This window comes from Lactuca sativa, chromosome 1, assembly GCF_002870075.4.
Source record: "Lactuca sativa cultivar Salinas chromosome 1, Lsat_Salinas_v11, whole genome shotgun sequence".
In the NCBI taxonomy this organism is placed as follows: domain Eukaryota; kingdom Viridiplantae; phylum Streptophyta; class Magnoliopsida; order Asterales; family Asteraceae; genus Lactuca; species Lactuca sativa.
The window spans coordinates 40,924,858-40,945,370 of NC_056623.2; positions in this window are offsets into that span (position 1 = coordinate 40,924,858).

Below are 20,513 nucleotides of genomic sequence, written 5' to 3' on the forward strand. Positions count from 1 at the left end.
TGTACATCCTCATCCCTGACCCTCATCTGGTGGTAACCGGAGCGTAGGTCGATCTTGGAGAACCAAGACGCTCCCTGGAGCTGATCGAACAAGTCATCTATCCTCGGAAGTGGGTAACGGTTCTTCACCGTTACCTTGTTCAACTCCCGGTAGTCAATGCACATCCGATGCGACCCGTCTTTCTTCCTCACAAATAAGATCGGCGCTCCCCAAGGCGAACTGCTCGGTCGAATGAAACCCTTGTCTAACAGCTCCTGCAGCTGTGTAGACAACTCCTGCATCTCAGGGGGAGCAAGTCGATATGGTGCTTTGGCTATCGCAGCCGCACCAGGAACCAGGTCGATCCTGAACTCAACCTGCCTCTCAGGAGGTATCCCCGGCAAATCCTCGGGAAACACATCCGGGTAATCTCGAACAATAGGAACATCATCGATCGTCGTCTTGCCCTTATCCCGGGCATCCAAGACGTAGGCTACATAACCGGCGCAACCCTGCTGAACGTAGCGCCTCGCCCTAGCGGCGGAACAAAAGGTCGGTCCTCGCTGTGGCCTCTCGCCCTGAATCACCAACTCTCCCCCACTGGGAGTGCGAACCCTCACTAACTGAAGCTCGCAATCAATCATCGCCCCATTGGGGCTTAGCCAATCCATACCCACAATAACCTTATTCCCTCGCAGGGGAATAGGTACCAAATCCACTGAAAACCGCTCATCAAATAACTGAAGAGAACATCCTCTGTGCAATCTGCCGACCCTCACGGTCCTATCATCCGCTATCTCAACCTCTAATGGACAATCTAGCTCCCCTGGAGCTCTACTGAACCTCTTGCTAAGCGCAAGAGATACGAATGATCGGGTAGCCCCCGAATCGAATAATACCAAAGCAGGAATGCCGTTCACAGAGAACGACCCTGAATAAAACATACAATCATAAGCAACATTTAATCAATAATAATAAAGAGAAAAAAAAGGAAGATACATACCCGTCACCACATCAGGAGTCGCTCGCGCCTCCTCTGCTGTCATCTGAAACGCCCTACTCTTCGCCACTGGCGCATCAGCTCGGCCCTGCCGGCCGTCTGTAATCCTCAAGGTAGCAGGGGCAGGTGCAGCCACCTTCCCTGCTGAAGCTAAACTCGGACACTGGGACCTTTTATGTCCCCTCTGATTGCACTGAAAGCAAATCAGGTCTGACGCAGCAACGACAGTAGCAGGAGTCGTACAATCCCTACTCAAATGTCCAACCCGACCGCACTTGAAGCAGCCGGGACTCCCTGCCTTGCACGCTCCCTCGTGCATCTTCCCACACCTACCACAACGACCGTGGCTCGGCTGTCCCCTGGACCTATGATCTGCAACCCTGGGCTTTTTGCCCGAACCGCCCAAACCCGAAACCGCCTCCGGTTTCCTCTTCTTCTCCATCTCGAGATCAATCTCCCTCTCCCGAGCTCTAGCAATCATATCTTCCAGCGTTTTACAGCTGGACCGGCTCACAAACTGGCGGATATCGCTCCGCAACATCTCATGATAACGGGCCTTCTTCATTTCCTCATCAGCTACATACTGAGGAACGAGAAGAGCCCTCTCCCTGAACTTGGCGGTGATCTCCGCCACTGTCTCGGTAGTCTGGGTAAGATCCTGGAACTCCCTGGCTAACTGTTGCACCTCAATGACCGGTGCAAACTCCGCCCTGAACCTGGTAGAGAAATCAGCCCAGGTCATAGCGTCCAATGCTGCATCGTCCCCAATAGCATGCCCGACCTCCTCCCACCAATCTCGTGCCCTGTCCTTCAGAAGACAGGACGCCAATCTGACCTTGTCCCCCTCGGGACATCTGCTAGTACGGAAAGCGTTGGCCACATCTGCCAACCATCTGGTGCTCGCTATGGGGTCCCGCGCCCCATGATAGTCCGGGGCTCCACATGCCCTGAACTCCCTGAAGGTAAGGGTGCGCGACCCCATCATGGCCGCCACCTCGGCACGGAAGGTGCCCAGTCTCTCATCCATCAACTCTAGAATCCCCTCCTTGATCGAACCGAAGATCACAGGAGTCTGCTCTATAATGATGCGCGTAATCTCCGAAGAAAGAAACTCTCGGGTCTGCTCATCCATGCGCTCATCCCCTGAGCCTGAACCTGATCCCTCCCCAGCACCTCCGCTGCCGGCTGCTGGTCTCGAACGCAAAACCACCATTCTGAAATACATCACAATCACATCAGAAAACAGAAATGCCTCGAGGGATCATAGATACTACAACTAGCTTCCTGGTCTTGTCTCAGCCTTTCTTGATTCGAGTACGGATCCTCTGCTTCCAGTAGTACGGGCCCATACTACCTTCCACATCTATCCGTACTTTCTTCAAGAACTGCTCTGACTCCACCAAGTCGCTTCTACTACTACTGATCTCTGCTACTCTCATCCTAGGCTTGCCCTAGGGAACCTCTGACTCTACCCACACAGTCCTCAGCTGCTGAAGGCCTCCTAGTAATGCCAATTAGTCATCACCTGAATACCATCACATGTGACAAGGCTCAGATAATCCTTCAAGTAAAAGACTCGTCCCTACAACGGTTGGACTCAGACAAGAGCTGCGCAATAGGGCCAAATCCAACACTCTGAGATTATTCAACCTTGATCACATGTGATGTGATGTATTCACCTAATGACTAACTCCCATCACTCAGAGTCCCACAAAGCACAAAGCAAGCAGCATTCGGATAAAGGAAACATACTCAGGCAAAACTATTCTCAAAATGAGAAACTGATCTAGCATGCAGTGCTAAGCTCATACTATCAGGCATAACCTAAACAGGCTATCCTACTGCTGTCTACTCAATACTAGCATGCAATACTCATATAGCTGTAACACATAAAGCAGGCACATAAGGCATCATCCTAGATCCTTAGTCCTATTCTAGCATGCTGTTCTACTGAAGCTGGAACTGAAACTGAAACTGAAACCGATACTGATAATCATAATATAACTTGTATGGGTAAATTGGGAGTACTTACTTGAGCTCGGCTGATTGCATGCACACACCTCTATCTTGTTGAAAATTCTTTCTTTCTAAGTGCTTTCAAAAATTCTTTTAGAAAACATTTTACTTTTAGAAATCTTTTTATTTTCCCCTTAGTTTGAGTTCAGATACACCCGGAAGTGTACCTGAATCCCTCAAACCAGGGCTCTGATACCAACTTGAAACGACCCGAAAATACGACCCAAAAATTTTGTTTTTAATATAATCCAAACGGCAAACAGAGCATCATATAATAAAACCATACGTGATGTATTCCAAAACATGATAAAATACTGTGCGGAAAAACTGTATCATACTACATCAGATCAAACATCTAAATCAATCCCAGGCTAAAGCTGTGGCGGTGGTGTGTGCGATGCCATCATCCCGAGCTCTTCCCTTTGCTTGCGGAAGTACCTGAAACCAAAACTGAAACCGTAAGCACGAAGCTTAGTGAGCTCCCCCAAATTACCTCATACCATACAAATACATAACAAGCACGTACGGGGCCTTGCCCCCTCCATCGGACCGAAGTCCGAAGCTGACTGACCGGGACCTTGTCCCCTACATCGGACCAGAGTCCGAAGCTGACATCGGACCGAAGTCCGAAGCTGACTGGGACCTTGTCCCCTACATCGAACCGAAGTCCGAAGCTGACATCGGACCGGAGCCCGAAGCTAACCGGGACCTTGTCCCCTACATCGAACCGAAGTCCGAAGCTGACTGGGACCTTGTCCCCTACATCGAACCGAAGTCCGAAGCTGACATCGGACCGAAGCCCGAAGCTGACTGATCATAGCATAACGTATCACTGACATGAACACACATAATCTTGTCTGAGCCACGAAGGCATCAAACATGCTAACTACTGCATCGGATAACATCCGGATACTACTGCTAGCTAAACGGGCCGGCATTGTGGCCTTAGACCCGTTCCTACTGAAAGGGAACTCACCTCGTAAACTGGCGGCTGAGTGTGTGTGTCTGAAAGCTACTGGCTGCTGCCTCTGAATCTCCTCGGCTACAAGTCCATGAACACACTCAATCAAATACTAAACACAGCACTTGGGGTAAAATGACTCTTTTACCCTTGGTCAAAGTCAACTTGCTGATGGGACTGACTCGCCGAGTTGGGCCACCCAACTCGCCGAGTCCTATTCTCACTTCTCAGCTCTACATGCTGCTACTCGTCGAGTGTGGCATCGACTCGACGAGTACCCTCTTGATCCAAGAACTCAGATGATCTTCATCCGACTCGCCGAGTCAGATGAACAGACTCGACGAGTTGTTCTTAATCCTCAAGGAGATTGCCTTGGACTCGCCGAGTTGTATGAACAACTCGCCGAGTCCCTCCATCACTGAGTCTACTCTTAACTCGCTGAGTCCACTCCCTAACTCACCTCGTCCACTCGACACTGAAGAAACTAGAGAATTCGGGACTCGCGACCTGACTCGTCGAGTCGTTCTTCCGACTCGTCGAGTCGCCGCCATGCAACATATTTTTACTCGATTTCTCTTGAATCCAACACATGCAAATGATAGATCTAGGTCCATTAAGCTGTTTTACCACGTAAAGTTTCCAACTTTACGTGTACAACCACATGAATGAGGGAAATAAGACTAAAATATGCACAATAAGGGTAGATCCAAGGCTAATAAGCAATGTAACCCCAAAAAGACAGTGGATCTGGACTCTTCCACACCCCAACACTCAGATCCAAAGGTAATTCGGCTTAATAACACAATCAAGCAAGCATAAGGCTTGGACAAGCATCAAATAGCTCTTAGAAGAGCCCTAATGGAAGATTAAAGCATATAACAAGAAGGGAACTCCGAAAATACCTCAATAACTCAGATTTGCCCTTGGATCTTTGCACTACAACTCGATTCCTTGCTTCTTTCTTCTTCTCCTTCTTCACACCTTCACAAAATGGCACCAAATCACTTATAGGCTTTCAAGGAAGGATTAGGGTTTTCTCACTGTGTTTTCAGGGTGAGGGAGGCGAGAATGGGGCTATAAGATGATTTAAATAGTGGGCAACCCGGGGATTTAGGGTTTCATCCAGACGGATGGACTCGCCGAGTCTAGGATATGGACTCGCCGAGTCCCCGGCTCACGCGTGCTCTCAGCCGCGACCCCACTCGGCGAGTCAGGCTATGAACTCGCCGAGTTCCTCTTGCAAAACTCACAACAATTACTAATAAATTAACATACCGGGAACGGGTCGTTACATTTTCTGCGATAATGAAGGAGTTGTTGCCTTAACCAAGGAACCAAGGGATCATGGCAGATCCAGACATATCAACAGAAAATATAACTTCATCAAACATCAGGTAGAAGAAGGACTCCCCGTCTTCAATAGGGTATCGTTAGAAGAGACTCCCACAGATCACCTCACAAAGGGTCTGAATAGGATTAAGCACGTTCAGCATGCGAGGAGCATTGGTCTGAAGGATGATATTAGTTTTAGTGATTAGATAGATATTTTGGAAACTAGTAATTGACATTTGATGATTAAGTAATGGGGATTTATTTATGAGTAATGTATGCTATCTTGTGTCAATTGTTTACTATTGTTTCACTTTTTCATGTTTTACTTCCTAAATAATTGGATTGTTCAAATTATCCACAATTGAACATACTTTGGAAGTAAGTAATGAATTAAGACTGTCATGAATTGGCTTGTAGATTGTCTAAGTGCTTAGACATAGCGGACGTTTCTGCAACATTTATGAGTACTCCTGAAATAGGATTTGAGTATTGGATTAAACCCACACTCATTTGAATTACTTCATGGAATTTATCACGAGTAATTGTGGGATGATAATATCGTATAATCTTTAAACCGAGATATATGAGTTGTTGTTTAAGAGTTGGTTGTGCATTGATAATGCGTAAACGCACCAGTAACTTGATCCTATAAAACTTATTGTTGTGTACAATTTGATGAATAAATAGTACAAGCATATAAGTCAAAGTTTAGTTGTTCCTTTTATCTCAAGGGGTGACAGCGATATCTTGGTCCCCTCGATGATTTTATGTTGACTTATGTACCTAGCCCGGTCAGGACTGAATTGATGTGTTCAATTAAGTTCGTTGTCAAACAAATCTAAAATTGGGAAACAAACTGTTTTACATTGAGAACAATTATGTTCCATGTATTTGTCCAGAAGATTTCTTGCAGAACGGAGGATTATATGATCCCTTATCTAAAGGAGGCGTCATTGACTAGGTCAGAGTTTGAAAACGGCTTTTGAAAGCTATGATTGCTAATCATATTCTAAAGTCATACTTGAAATTATAGTTATTAGACTTATCCAAGTGAGAGACAGTTGAATTAGGTGTCTAAGCCCATTACTATAATTGGTATGTACTTGATTTGATAGTAACATGGTCCTTTTGGGTTGCTTTCAACATAGCAACTTGATAGGATGACTTTTGGAGAAAGAGGTTAATTAAATGATTTATTAATATATTATAAGAATAATATATTAATTAGAAATCATATTATTTAACTAGTATTAATCAGAAATTAATTTGGAATTAATTTTGGGATTAAAGGAACTGATTAAAAGAAAGGGGACCGGTTTTGTAAATCAATGATAGTTGTAGAGTTGGGTTGATGGATTCCTTTGGAAAGGAGTGGAATAAATGTATACGAGGCCCTATAGAATTTTGTCCAAGACTTCTAGTGTGGAGCTTCATGGGCTGCTTAAGGCCTAAGCAAGGAAATTATGGTTTCCACCTGAAAACCTTAGCAGCCTCAGTTATATAAAGACCCATAGCATAACATTTTTGGCCCATGCATTCTAAGTGAACCCTAGCCAAAATTGTAGTGCTTCATCACCTCTCTCCTCTCATCCTTTGGTATTGGGCTTTGTGACTCCATTAGAGGTGCAACACTTGAGGCATTAAAGCTTTCAAGAGTCAAGATCATCCAACAAACTCTTGTTATTACGAGATAGCAAGCAAGGTAAACTACTAAACCTAGTTTTCATATAGATTTCTAAATTGTATGCTAGTATTAGGGTTATTGCTTTGGAATTTCTATTTTCATGTATAACTAGAGAAAAACTTAGATCCAAAGCAATTAGGGTTGCATGATCACATACAAATGTTTTTATGCTCAAAATCCATCAGGATCTGCTAACCCAACCACCCACGACAGTGCCAAACATTTGGCACAAAGTCTTATCGACCACGGAGTCCGCCGGGGCATTATGACACCCACACCTGATCAACCAAAAAGGGGAGATAACAAGCGAAATTTCTAGAACAAGAAAAAGGGCCAAATGACTCAAGAGCCTGTCAAAAGACAACAAAATATGATGGCCCATGCCACCACTGTCCCTACTGCCCCGACGCCGATCAAACAATATGCTCGAAATCTGCTTAAATGCAACAAGTGAAACTTCAATCACAATGGAACTTTCTAGGAGATGCACTGCAACAACTGTAATAGGAAGGGGTATATCGGTCGTTTCTGTAAGATGCCAGCTTAACAGACCACCCAAGCCACTAGTACTGGAGTGAGTCTGGCGTGTTACGGATGTAGGGAGACGGGGCATTTCAAAAGGGACTGCCCAAAGGCAAAGAACAAGAATGTCGGAGGCGTGGGAATGGTCTTGAAAATGGGGCACGAGGAAGCGATGAAGGACCCCGATGTGGTTACCGGCACATTTCTCCTCAATAACTGATATGCGTGCATACTTTTCGATAGCGGTTCGGAAAGACGTTTCGTGAGCCACAAGTTTAAACACATACTCAAACAAAAACCTCATTCACTCAATGCAATATTCACAGTAGAAATGGTAAATGGAAAAACTAAAAGCACCGAAGACATATACATAGGATGCACCCTAACCGTAAACAGTCACTCCTTCCAAATCGACCTAATGTCTGTTACATTAGGAAGCTTTGATGTGATCATTGGAATGAATTGGTTAAGCCCTCACCATACCGACTTAACTTACTGAATAATGAAACCCTCGTCATCTATGGTGACAAACCCGACACAAACCTCTGAATCGTCTCTTGCATCAAGTCTCAAAAGTGCCTACGCAAGAACTAACACACATTCCTAGCCCATGTTGTTGATGAGAAGAGGAGAGGTGAAGGACATCAAGGATATTCCAGAAGTCTGCAATTTTCCCGACGTATTCCTAGAAGACATTCCGGGAGTACCACCCATGTGACAAGTCGAGTTCAGAATCGAATTACTTTCTGGAGCCACCCCCATAGCCAAATCACCATATCGATTAGCCACGACAGAAATGTAGGAATTGTCCAGTCAGCTGAACGAGCTGTTGAGCAAAGGATTCATCAGATCAAGCTTCTCACCTTGGGGAGCACCATGCTTGTTCGTAAAGAAGAAAGACAGATCATTTCGTATGTGCATTGACTATCGGGAGTTGAACAAACTCACTATCAAGAACCGATATCCCCTAGAATTGACGATCTGTTCGACCAACTTTAGGGATCAAGATAGTTCTCGAAAATCGATCTAAGGTCGGGGTACCATCAGCTTATAGTCTAGGAGGAACATATTCCTAAGATGGCGTTTAGGACTCGTTATGACCATTAAGAGTTCGTTGTGATGCCCTTCAGATTAACTAATGCACACACGGTATTCATGGATCTAATGAACCATGTATATTGACCTTACCTAGATAAATTCGTGATAGTGTTCATTGATGACATACTGATCTATTCAAGAAATAAGGAAGAGCATAGTCAACATCTGTAACATCCCAAAAATACGATCCAAGAATTTCATTTTTAATTATTATAAAAACCATAGTTATCAAACAACTGAGCAAATCTGGGTGGAGTCCAAGCTTCTAGATCTGAGCAAATCTGGGTGGGAAGCTTCTCCTTGAGGTATAAAGTTTCAGACTTTGCCTTTCCTTTCTTGAGTATGTTGTGATGAGCATTTTAGCGTTTTGTCCCAAAAAGGTGGAGTCTTGATGAGATCTTGAACTCTAGAGTCTAGGACCAAGCCCTTTTGAGTGTATAACTAGTGTTATGTCATAAAAATCCAATCTTGGTTGGTGAAATCACTCCATGCTTGAGTTATGAGACCCTTGGGACAAAAGAGTGTATATTTTTGGAGGATGGGGACTTTTCAGCCATGCAAAGGCTTAAAGTCGATGACTTTTTGGATTAAGAGGCATTAGAAGGTCTAGATCTGAGATATGAGCTTATGTCTTAACTGATTAAGACCATGAGTATGAGAAGAGCAAAACTGGGGCGTACGTTGGGCGTAACCCCCGGTACGTGCTGCGTAGGGGTCGAGCACCCCAATTCTGGATAACAGTCGAGTCCACCCAGCGTAGGGAGTTGGAACTCTCAACATACTCCCTGCTGTTGACTTTTAGGGTTTGGTCAAGATTGAGAACTATTAAGCTTTGGAGAGGTAAAATGGTATTTTACCCTTCTGTGAGTTGTAGAAGGGTTAGTCTAACTTCTTGAGGGCCGATTTTTATTTCAAAATAATTATTATGTGTTAGGCGGAGGTTAGACCGGTGGATAGAGATCAAGATCCCGAGTGCGAGATTTTCATTCATTAGCTTACGAGGTGAGTCTTCTCACTATACTTTGTCACACCCCAAGAACCAAGAACGGCGGAAACGTTCTGGGGCGGAGGACGTCATGTATAGTATCAACAACAATGTAAAGTAGTAAACAAGCAACAACATCATCCATTGCATTAATAAAATAATTATTATACAATTGTATTCTGTCAAATTTTGATAAACACTAAAGCATAAATCAAAATGAAAGATAAGTCTTGAATAAGCTCCATCTTCCTTTCTCCTTGCATCGGTACCTGTCTATGATGACCTGAGGATACAAGTAATTTTGAAAGCGAGTATCAGCTTTAAAGCTGGTGAGATCATAAGTATTTCGTGTATTAATTTGTATGTAAGAATTTGTAAGTCTATGTATTGTAAGAATTTGTACGTGTATATGAACTGTAAGTATTTTTAAGTGTTTTAAAAACTCTAGAATCCCTATGATTCCTTCTAGTATGTGAAGGTGTCTTCTACCAAGACCTATCTGTTCTGTGTGTGTGTGTGTGTCTTGTAAGAGTATGTATTTCCCAAAGTATAACTATCATTATCCAAAAATATAGTTTGTACATTTATGTTTAAGTGAGGTTATCACTAAAAATATGTAATGGAAAAATTAAAGTAGTACTACAACGTAGCTCTAAAAGGACTACTACCGTACTAACTACCTTGAACCGGATTTTAGGCTAAGGCATTCTGTGATAAATTGCACCATACTATCGACTGATAACAACGACATACGAATGGTCGTAATAACGGAATGACGTTTGGCACCCGCAGATCTGCAGATCCCACTGTAGCTAGCAGTAAGGTGTAGGATAGTCAATCCAGTATAGATCTATACACAAACTCATACTATGGACTGGTTACATCGACATAAGAATGGTCGAAATTAATGTATGACGTTTGGCACCCGCAGACCTGCAGGTCCCGCTGTAGCTAGCAGCAAGGTGTAGGATAGTCAATCCATTATAGAATCTATACGCAAACTCAACGCTCCCCCATTCAAGAGACTCTGGCCGCAACTCAAGTCATGAGGTTTTAAGTCATGCTCCAATTTAAATCACAGTAATTAACGTATTCTCGTATATGTAATGTAATGTACTATTCTAGCTGTAATGTAATGAACTGTTCTAGCAAGTATAGTAATGTAATGAACTGTAATGTTCTATGTGCGCTAGCTGTAATGTGTGTTCTCTCTATCTAGCAAGTATAGTAATGTAAATGTTCTAGTATAGTCGTATATGTAATGTTCTAGAAAGTATTGACTCATGAATGAACTGACTCATTGTATGATATCGCGTTCTAGTAATGGTTCTAGTATCTTCCTGAACTACCCATATGGTAGCTTACTAGTAATCTAAATAGTACGTATGGACGTGGATGTATACCCTCGCTACCCAAGGGCATATGATGAATTGGAAAGACCTTTTATGACTATATATGTATATATGATATATAACTAATCTTTAAACGACTTTCGGACGAATACCCAAAGTCCCACCAGACCACATCTCAAGGCGCGAAAAGGAAATAGGGTGGATAGTCTTCCTAAGTCTTTTAAACATTTCTTATATAACTATACATATAGAGGCATGCAATTTATAATATAAAAGCATAAATAAGTTTGGTAAAACATTTGAAACATGAATATTAGTTTAAGGAAAGATCGACTTGATGTCAATCTATAAAACAATTTCAAGGCATAATTTGATAAAACAATATAAGTACAAGGAACATTTGTTTGAAAACACAGTTGTAAATAAGTTTGAAATATGATAAACAGAGTAAGAAGTACAGTGTAATAAGTAGTTTGAAAACATATAAAATGTTTATAAAAATCTTTTGAAGGAAACTGTTTGGTAAAACGGCTAATAAGTAGCCAAATCTTTTGAATGTTGTATATTAATCACATGCGATTGATGTAATAAGTAATATAATCCTACTTATTAATCACATGTGATTGACATAATAAGTAGCATGATTCTACTTGTATCCCCCCCCCCATAAAACATTTAAAATAGTTTAAAACATTAGTTAAGGGGTATGAACTCACCTGCAGTATGTGACTGGAATTGAACGGGCTGTTATCGTACGGAAGGATCGGACAAGTGCTTGGCGTCAAGTGAAGACTTAGACATACACAATGATCCTAATTACATATGAAAACATATGTATATGAATAACTAGTGATTTAATCACTAACTATACTAGTATAAACATTTAAGCGCGAGGACAACACTTTTGGTCAAGTGCTAGGAGGCTAATGGGTTGCAACAAAGAAGTGCAATGCCCCTAATGGAAGTTTAAGGTCAAAAGAACATATTCATTGGAGTTTACAGCCCAGGGGAATAAGCTCCTGGCCGTAAACTCTCAACCAAGTCATGAAATGAAGCTTAGAATTACTACAACCTTAGAGGGGAATTGTTTCAAGGCTATATAAGAGTTTAAGGTACCATATTGACTCCTAAGGGGAGTTTACGGCCCAAAGACCCTTTTCCCTTGGGGTTTACGGTCGTAAACTCCCTTGGGAGGGTTCTTATTGTCCCTTCAAGTCTCTAACATTTCTAGGAACAAGTCTAGGCTTCAACACTTGGCTTAAGGAAGGTTTATGGCACTAAATGGAACCATTTGATGGAGTTTACGGCCATAGAACTCTTTGGGCCGTAAACTCCCTCACACATGAGGTTCTAAGAATTTTAACTAGTCCAAAACTCATCTAGGTACTTGCCCTAAAAGTCTCTTGGCCTAAGGAAGTGTCTAGGGTGTCCTTTGACCCCTTAATAGGAGTTTACGGCCCAAGAAATACTCTTGGCCGTAAACTCTTCAACACTTGAGCTTTTCATGAGTTTTCTAGGTCCTAAACACTTTAAGGTATTTGCCTAAAATGAAGACTAAGCCTTAGGAAGAGTTTGAAGGGATTTTGGCCCTAAATCTTGGAGTTTACGGCCTAAGGAGCATCTTGGCCGTAAACTCCCTTCCAAAGTTGGTTTCTAATTGTTTTGTTGGTCTAAGACATGAGTTTAAGGCTTCTAGGTTCTTGTTCTAAGGCTAAAGGAACACTAGGCACTCATTTGTGCCCTTTACTTGGAGTTTACGGCCCAAGAGGTGGTTCCTTGGCCGTAAACTCCTCAAACTAAGTGGTTTTGATTTGTTTCTAGTCTCTAATGTTCATACTTAAGGTCCTTAGCTAGATGCCTAACACAGAAATGGGACTAGGTGGCCTTTAGGCTTGATTTTGGAGTTTACTCCCCAAGAACGTTCTTGGGCGGTAAACTCCCGGATCTTGTACTTTGGACATGTAAATAATGTTATTAAGCATATAACAAGTAGGGGTGTTCGTTTGGATGGATCGGTTTGATCCAATCCAATCAAGTGAATCCAAATTGATTTCGGTTTTAAAAACATGGATCCGAATAGTCCAAACTAAATTTAAATCCAATCCGATCCGATCCAATTACAATTCGGTTGGATCGGCTTTTATAATTCGGTTTTAAAAAACCGAAACATTTTAACACGAAAAATAATTATAAGATTACTAAACTTTACACAAGAATAAAAAAAATTACTTAGTTGTGATTTGAGATTACTAAACAACTAATAAGAAAATATATTATAGTTAGAAAACTTTTGAGTGAACATGCATATTAATGTTTTTTTATTCGGTGAAACGTTCCTATTTGAAAAAATAAATTACAAAATTAATAAAAAACTATAGATATATATTATAAATAGATAAATAAGAAATGTTTATTCGGTTTTTTTGGACTATTCGGTTCTTATTTTATAAACCAAAACCAATCCGAAATCCAAAATAATAATTCGGTTTTGTTGAAAACCAATCCAAAAATCCGAATATCCGAACCAAATTGTCCAATCCAAATTGTCCAATTGGATAATTCGGTTTTATCCGAACAGTGAACAATCCTAATAACAAGTATTAAAACACATCTATGAAAGTAGACTCACAATCTGGGATGAAAACCCGAAGATCCGTGAGAGAGTATTTGGCTTTTCTCTAATTGGAATTCAAATAATGAACCAATTTGGTTCAGAATTCTATTTATAGTCCAGAGATTTTTGGCAAAAAATATTTCTATTCCCGGAATGGATTCTAATGACTTAGAGTAACGGGATTACAGTGTTGCACAAAATCCTAGTGCATCCACTCTCCTAATAACTCCTTAGGTGTAAAACCCTAAAACTGCCAAACTTATTCCATAAGTCTGAATTTTCACTGTAACTGCTCTACTTCTATAGGATTGAAATGGTTTGATTTAGAATGGAAATTTCGGGTTGTCACATACTTACCTTGAATGGTAATTCTTATGTGTGACCAGAGGGTCTTATGTGCATGAGCTGTGAAATGAGATATCCTAGTATTTATTTGTGTTATGCTTTTTGTGTATTATTTTGAGATGCTAAGTTAAGGGACCGGAGGGTCCATCTGAGTTGTGGGACTGGCGGGTCTCACTGAGACACATTGACTAGAGGGTCTTATTGAGTTATAGCCTCGAGTGGCTAATGTGTTGTGTGTGGTATTTTGGGGAACTCACTAAGCTTTATGCTTACTGTGTTATGTGTTATGTGTTTCAGGTAGCTCCGAGGATCGCGGCAAGGCACCGGCATGATTGTACACACCGGCGGGAGATTTTTATTTTTATGATTCTAGGATTGTGTTTTACTTGTTGACATTGAGACATATGTGATTTGAGAATTATGAAACGAGTTTTTATTGTGTTTAAAAAATGAAAATTTTGTTTGAAATTTTCATCATTAAAAGTTGGTATCAGAGCCTTGGTTTGAGGAATTCGGATGCACCATCGGGTATGTTTGGACTTAAACTGAGGATTTGAGAAGGATTTTCAAAAAGAGATGAATTTTTCTAAAAATGAGCAAGATTTTAAGAAAAGTCGAGCCGGAGCAGTGTGTACAATCAGCCAGAGTCGGGCGGTGATTTCCCAAAATACCCTCATTTTGTGTTATGAGACATTTTATGTGATATAATGCATGCTAGAGAGTTGTCTAGGTGATTCATATATTAGGACTAGGTTGGACTGATTTGTGATGTCTTAGCCTAGGATTTCTGCTATTAGTGTTTAGCTTGAGTATGAGTACTAAGCAGGAACGAGCCAATGAGAGAACCACTGTGAGAGTAGCTTGTGAGGCATAGAGTACTTGTAAATTGGGATCCGAGGAGGAGGACTTGGGGTGAACACTGATGCGGTGTGGAAGGTAGTATTGCACCCGTACTACTTGAAGAACCAGATTCGTGAACGGCCCATGTAGGAATCCTAGGGATACTAAGGAACAAGTAGGGCGGATGATCGAGTGTGAGTATGCTCGAGAGAGTCCCTGATGATATTGTTTTGTGTTTGAGAGACGTCATGTTGGGGACATGCCACAACCCTGGGAGCAGTAGGGGTAGCGATGAGGAGATACAGATGATGATCCACGAGGAAGTGGTTGCAGCTATCCGAGCAGAGATTCCAGAGATGTTTGGGTCTATCAAGACCACCTTGATTCAGATGTTTGACGAGCGATACACTGCTATCACTGAGGTTGTTGCTGTCGCGGCCACTACAACCGTCGCCACTATTAGGCCATAGGGAGCTGACTCATTGCTGTTCCAAGAGTTCAACAACACTAAGCCACCGGAGTTTGATGGGACGTAGGATCCGATTGCTGCGATGAGGTGGATCTTTGATATTGATGGGTGTTTTTACACGTGTTCCTGTCCCGACCATTTGAGAGTTCGGTTTGCGCTGAACCAGCTTCGCTTGGGAGTGAAGGAGTGGTGGAAGTTTGCGACAGTTGGCTTTACCACTACAGCTCATGCTGCTATGACATGGGAGAGGTTTGTTTAGATGTTTCGAGACGAGTATGTTCCCCCGGTGGAGAGGGAACGTTTGGCGTAGGAGTTTCTGTCTCTCAGGCAGAAGACAGAGTCAATAACTGAGATCTCGAGGAAGTTCCAAGAGAGTGCGATGTTTTTCCCTGAACACGTGTCCACCGAGCAGGCACGTGTGAGCCGATATCTGAGCATACTGAGGAGGGATATACGAGAGTTTGTGGTGAACTCGTCGTACTGGACATTGGCCGAGCTTCAGTCCAATGCCAGGAGGAAGGAGATTGAGCTTGAGTTACAGACCAGGGAGGATGAGGAGGAGTCCCAAGGGAGGGACTGGAGACCAGTGCAGTTGCAGCCGGCGATGAAGCGGGCCAAGCCCGCTGATTCCAGAGTTAGGGGCCAGAAGGTCCGTACTTGTGGCAAGTGCGGCAAGAGTCATGAGGGTTCTTGTCGTACGGGGATCTATTACAAATGCGGAAAGGAGAGGCACATGGCGAAGGATTTCCCCAAGGGATTCTTGGTTTGCTTTCACTGCAACCAAACTAGCCACCGGAAGGCCGAGTGCCCCCAGCTAGTGCAGGGATCTGCACCTACTTCTTTGCGTGCTATTGAGAGCCGGCCAACGAAGGCCAAGACACCGAAGGTTCGTGGGAGAGCCTTTCAGCTGACAACGAAGGAGGTCCGCACAGCACCTGACGTTGTGGCCGGTACGTATTCTTATTTTATTCTTTTGAGCTATTTGGTACTTATATTGGGATTATGTATAGCTACTTTTCTTGTGTGTTCTGTGCATGCCTTGGTGTTAATTGACTCGGTTGCGAGTTGGTCATTCATATCTTTAGCTTTTAGTCGTCACCTCAGTATTCGTCGAGAGACGTTGAGTCAACCTCTGAGAGTTTCCATAGCTGATGAGCATTCGGTGTTTACGAATGATGTGATCCGAGGATGTGTGCTTGATATTTTCGGAGTTGAGTTTCGATAGATCTGGTGCCAATCGCGATGAGGGATGTTTGTGTAGCACCTGGTTCCTGGTATGTAAAATTTATCTAATTGTTTTGCATTTTAGCCTTGGACTCGGCGAGTTGTAGGCCCGACTAGCCGAGTAGAGACGGGATTTGGAACACGTTTAAGTTGGTGACTCGGCGAGTCTCCGCTATCTGATGAAACCCTAAATTTCAAGGGTTTGCACCCTATTTAAATCATCTTATGCGCCCCCAAGCTCGCCCCCTTCACCCTCAGAGCTCCCTATATCGTCCAAAACTTGTTCCTTGTGAGTTTGAAGTGCTTTGGTGTGCTTTCTTGAAGATTTTGAGAGAAAAGGAGAGTAGATCAAGAAGAGAAGAAGGAGGCCAGACATCTTGGTGTTATTTCAGTGATTTCCTTGAGGTATAACTCAGTTTCCCTCTGTTTTCATGCTTATAGTCCCTTATAGCTCCATTAAAGTCCTTCTTCAGCCATTTCCAAGCTTGATTGTGAATTAGGGTTTGTAATAAGTTGATTAACCTTTAGATCTAGGCATGATTGAGCTCCAGGAGCTCGGATCTACTGCCTTTATGAAGCCATATTGCATGAAAGCCCTAGATTTACTCTTTTAGTGCATTTTGAGCCCTAAAACCTCCATTGGTGTTTATTTACATGTAAAGTTGGAAACTTTACGTGTTAATCAAGCCCTAGAAACCCAGATCTATGTATGGCATGAGCTGGATTCAAGCAAAATCGAGTATATAGTATTTGCATGTGAAAGACTCGGCGAGTCGTTCATCGGACTCGGCGAGTCGAGTCGCGAGTCCCCGAGTTTTCCCCCTTTTCGTGTTTGCTGAGTGGAGTAGTGAGTCATGGGGTGTGACTCAGTGGGTCGGAAGCCAGACTCACTTGTGAAGGAACTCAGCGAGTCAATGCCCCGACTCGGCGAGTTCAAGGCAATCTTCTTGCCTCAAGAACATACTCGGCGAGTTGTTCATACAACTTGGCGAGTCTCAGCATAGAATGTTCTTCGGATGAAGATGAACTCGACGAGTTGTTCATACAACTCGGCAAGTAGGATGAAGGACTATTAGACCTTGGTTTAGAAGGAAAACTCATCGAGTCAATGCCTAACTCGACGAGTAGAGACAAGATTATGGTCAGACAAAGGGATAGGGACTCGGCGAGTTGGCAAGCCAAGTCGGCGAGTCGGGTCAACTGGAAGTTGACTTTGACTTTGACTCTTGGTTTGGTTAGGGGTAAATGGTTATTTTACCCTGAGGTCGGTTAGCAGTATTTGACTGAGTGTTTTGTGGGAATTATAGCCGGAGGATTTCCGGGGCAGCAGCAGCAGAAGAAGACAGTCAGTTCCCACACAGATCAGCAGCTACTTTGAGGTGAGTTACCTTCCAGTAGCGGTGGGTCTACGGCCACAATGCCGGCCCACCAGTAGGAGTTGTATGTTAGATGATTGTCTTTGTGATATCATCTAGGTTTGCTACTACCTAATATGTTTATATGCTGGCATGATATGTATATGTGATAGTAGTAGAGTTCAGTTGTTAGGACCGAAGGGTAGGTCAGACACCCCATATATGTCTGATAGTATGCGATGATATGTTTATATGCTGGCATGATATGTTATATGTGATAGTGGTAGTAGGAGGGGAATAGTCCCCAAGTTCGGTCGTTAGGACCGAAGGGTAGATCGGACACCCCAGATATGTATGATAATATGTTATGTTATGATATATGTGATAGTAGCAGTAGGGGGTGAAATAGTCCCCGAGGATCGGTTGTTAGGACCGATGGGTAGTCAGCATCCCAGAATGGCTTGACATGGTTAGTCAGCACCCCAGAACGGCTTGACACGGGTAGGTCGGCACCCCAGAATGGCCGTACCGGGTAGGTCAGGCACCCCAGAATTGCCCGACAGTATGTATGATATGTGATTTATGGTATGTGGTATGATAGGGGAACTCACTAAGCTTCGTGCTTACAGATTTCAGTTTTGGTTTCAGGTACCTCTTCTTCGAAGGGGAAGGAGCCGGCGCGGTAGTGGCACATCACATACACACTTTGTACTCTGCACTATGAGATCTTCCTGGGGATCTGTACTCTGAAATTATTATGTTTTATAAAATGTTTTTCTAGACACGCGATATCTTTTATGAAACGATATGATCGGTGAATGTTTAATTCCAATGTTTTGCTAAGTATATGTTTTAAAAATGAAATTTTTGGCTCGTATTTTTGGGACGTTACAGTTTGTGTCATCGTGGGCATGGATTGGTTGAGTCGATTTGGAGTTGTTATCGACTGTGAGCGCCAGCTGGTGACTATACGAGACCCTATTGGTGGAGTACTTACGCTATACGGCTAGGGCACTAGATCTGGATCAACGTTCTGCTCTGCTGCTAGGGCGAGGCAGAGTTTGCAGCAGGGATGTACGGGGTTTCTGGCGTATGTGTTAGATACTCGGGCTTCTAAATAGAGATCGAGTTCTCTCTCCGAGGTTCTGATAGTATGCGAGTTTCCAGATGTTTTTCCCGAGGAGTTGTCGGGTGTGCCTCCTAAGAGGTAGGTAGAGTTTCATATTGATTTGGTGCCGGGTGCGGCCCCTATTGCCAAGGTACCCTATCGCCTTGCACCGCCAGAGATGCAGGAGTTATCCTCTCATTTCTAGGAGCTGCTGGGGAATGGGTTTATCAGGCCGAGTAGTTCGTCATGGGGAGCCCCGATCCTTTTTGTCATGAAAAAGGATGGTTCACATCGAATGTGCATTGATTACTGGGAGTTGAACAAGTTGACGATCAAGAACCGTTACTCACTTCCGAGGATCGACGATTTGTTCGATCAATTGCAGGGGACGTCTTGGTTTTCCAAGATCGATCTGAGGTCTGGGTATCATTAGATGAGAGTCCGCAAGAAGGATGTCCGGAAGATGGCCTGCGTTTTGGGCACTATGAGTTTGTGGTGATGCCTTTCAGGCTCACCAACGCACCGGCGGCATTCATGGACCTCATGAACCGGGTGTGTAGGCCCATGTTGGATAGTTCGATGATTGTGTTCATCGACGATATGTTGGTATATTCGAGGACCAGAGAGCAGCATGAGGAGCATCTGAGTGAGATTTTAGGTATACTGAGGTCGGAGAGGCTCTATGCTATGTTCTCCAAATGTGATTTCTAGTTGCGAGAGGTCTAGTTCCTGGGATACCTCGTTAACCAGAATGGTATTTTGGTCGATTCGGCCAAGATTGAGGCAGTCATAAGGTGGGAGGTGCCGATATTGTAACGTCCCTAAAATACGAGCCAAAAATTTCATTTTAAAACATATACTTAGCAAACATTAGAAATAAAACGTTCACCGATTATATCATTTCATAAAAGTTATCGCATGTCTTGAAAAACATTTTATAAAACATAATAATATCAAAGTACAAATTCCCAGGAGGATCTCATAGTGCGGAATACAAGGCATGTGTGTGATGGGCTGCTACCGCACCAGCTCCTTCCCCTTCGAAGAAGAGGTACCTGAAACCAAAACTGAAAACTGTAAGCACAAAGCTTAGTGAGTTCCCCCATCATACCACATACCAAACAATCACATATCATTCATACTACCGGACAATTCTGGGGTGCCCAACCTACCCGGTACGGCCATTCTGGGGTGCCGACCTACCCGTGTCAAGCCGTTCTGGGGTGCTGACTACCCATGTCAACCATTCTGGGGTGTTGACTACCCATCGGTCCTAAGGACCGATCCTCGGGGACTATTTCACCCCATGCTGCTACTGTCACATATATCATAACATAACATATTATCAGACATATCTGGGGTATCCGATCTACCCTTCGGTCCTAACGACCGAACTTGGGGACTATTCCCCTCCTACTACCACTATCGCATATAGCATACCATGCCAGCATATAAACATATCATCACATACTGTCAGACATATCTGGGGTGTCTGACCTACCCTTTGGTCCTAACAACCGGACTCTACTACTATCACATATATACATCATGCCGGCATATAAACGTATCAGGTAGCAACAAACCTAGATGATATCACAAAGACAATCATCTAACATACAACTCCTACCG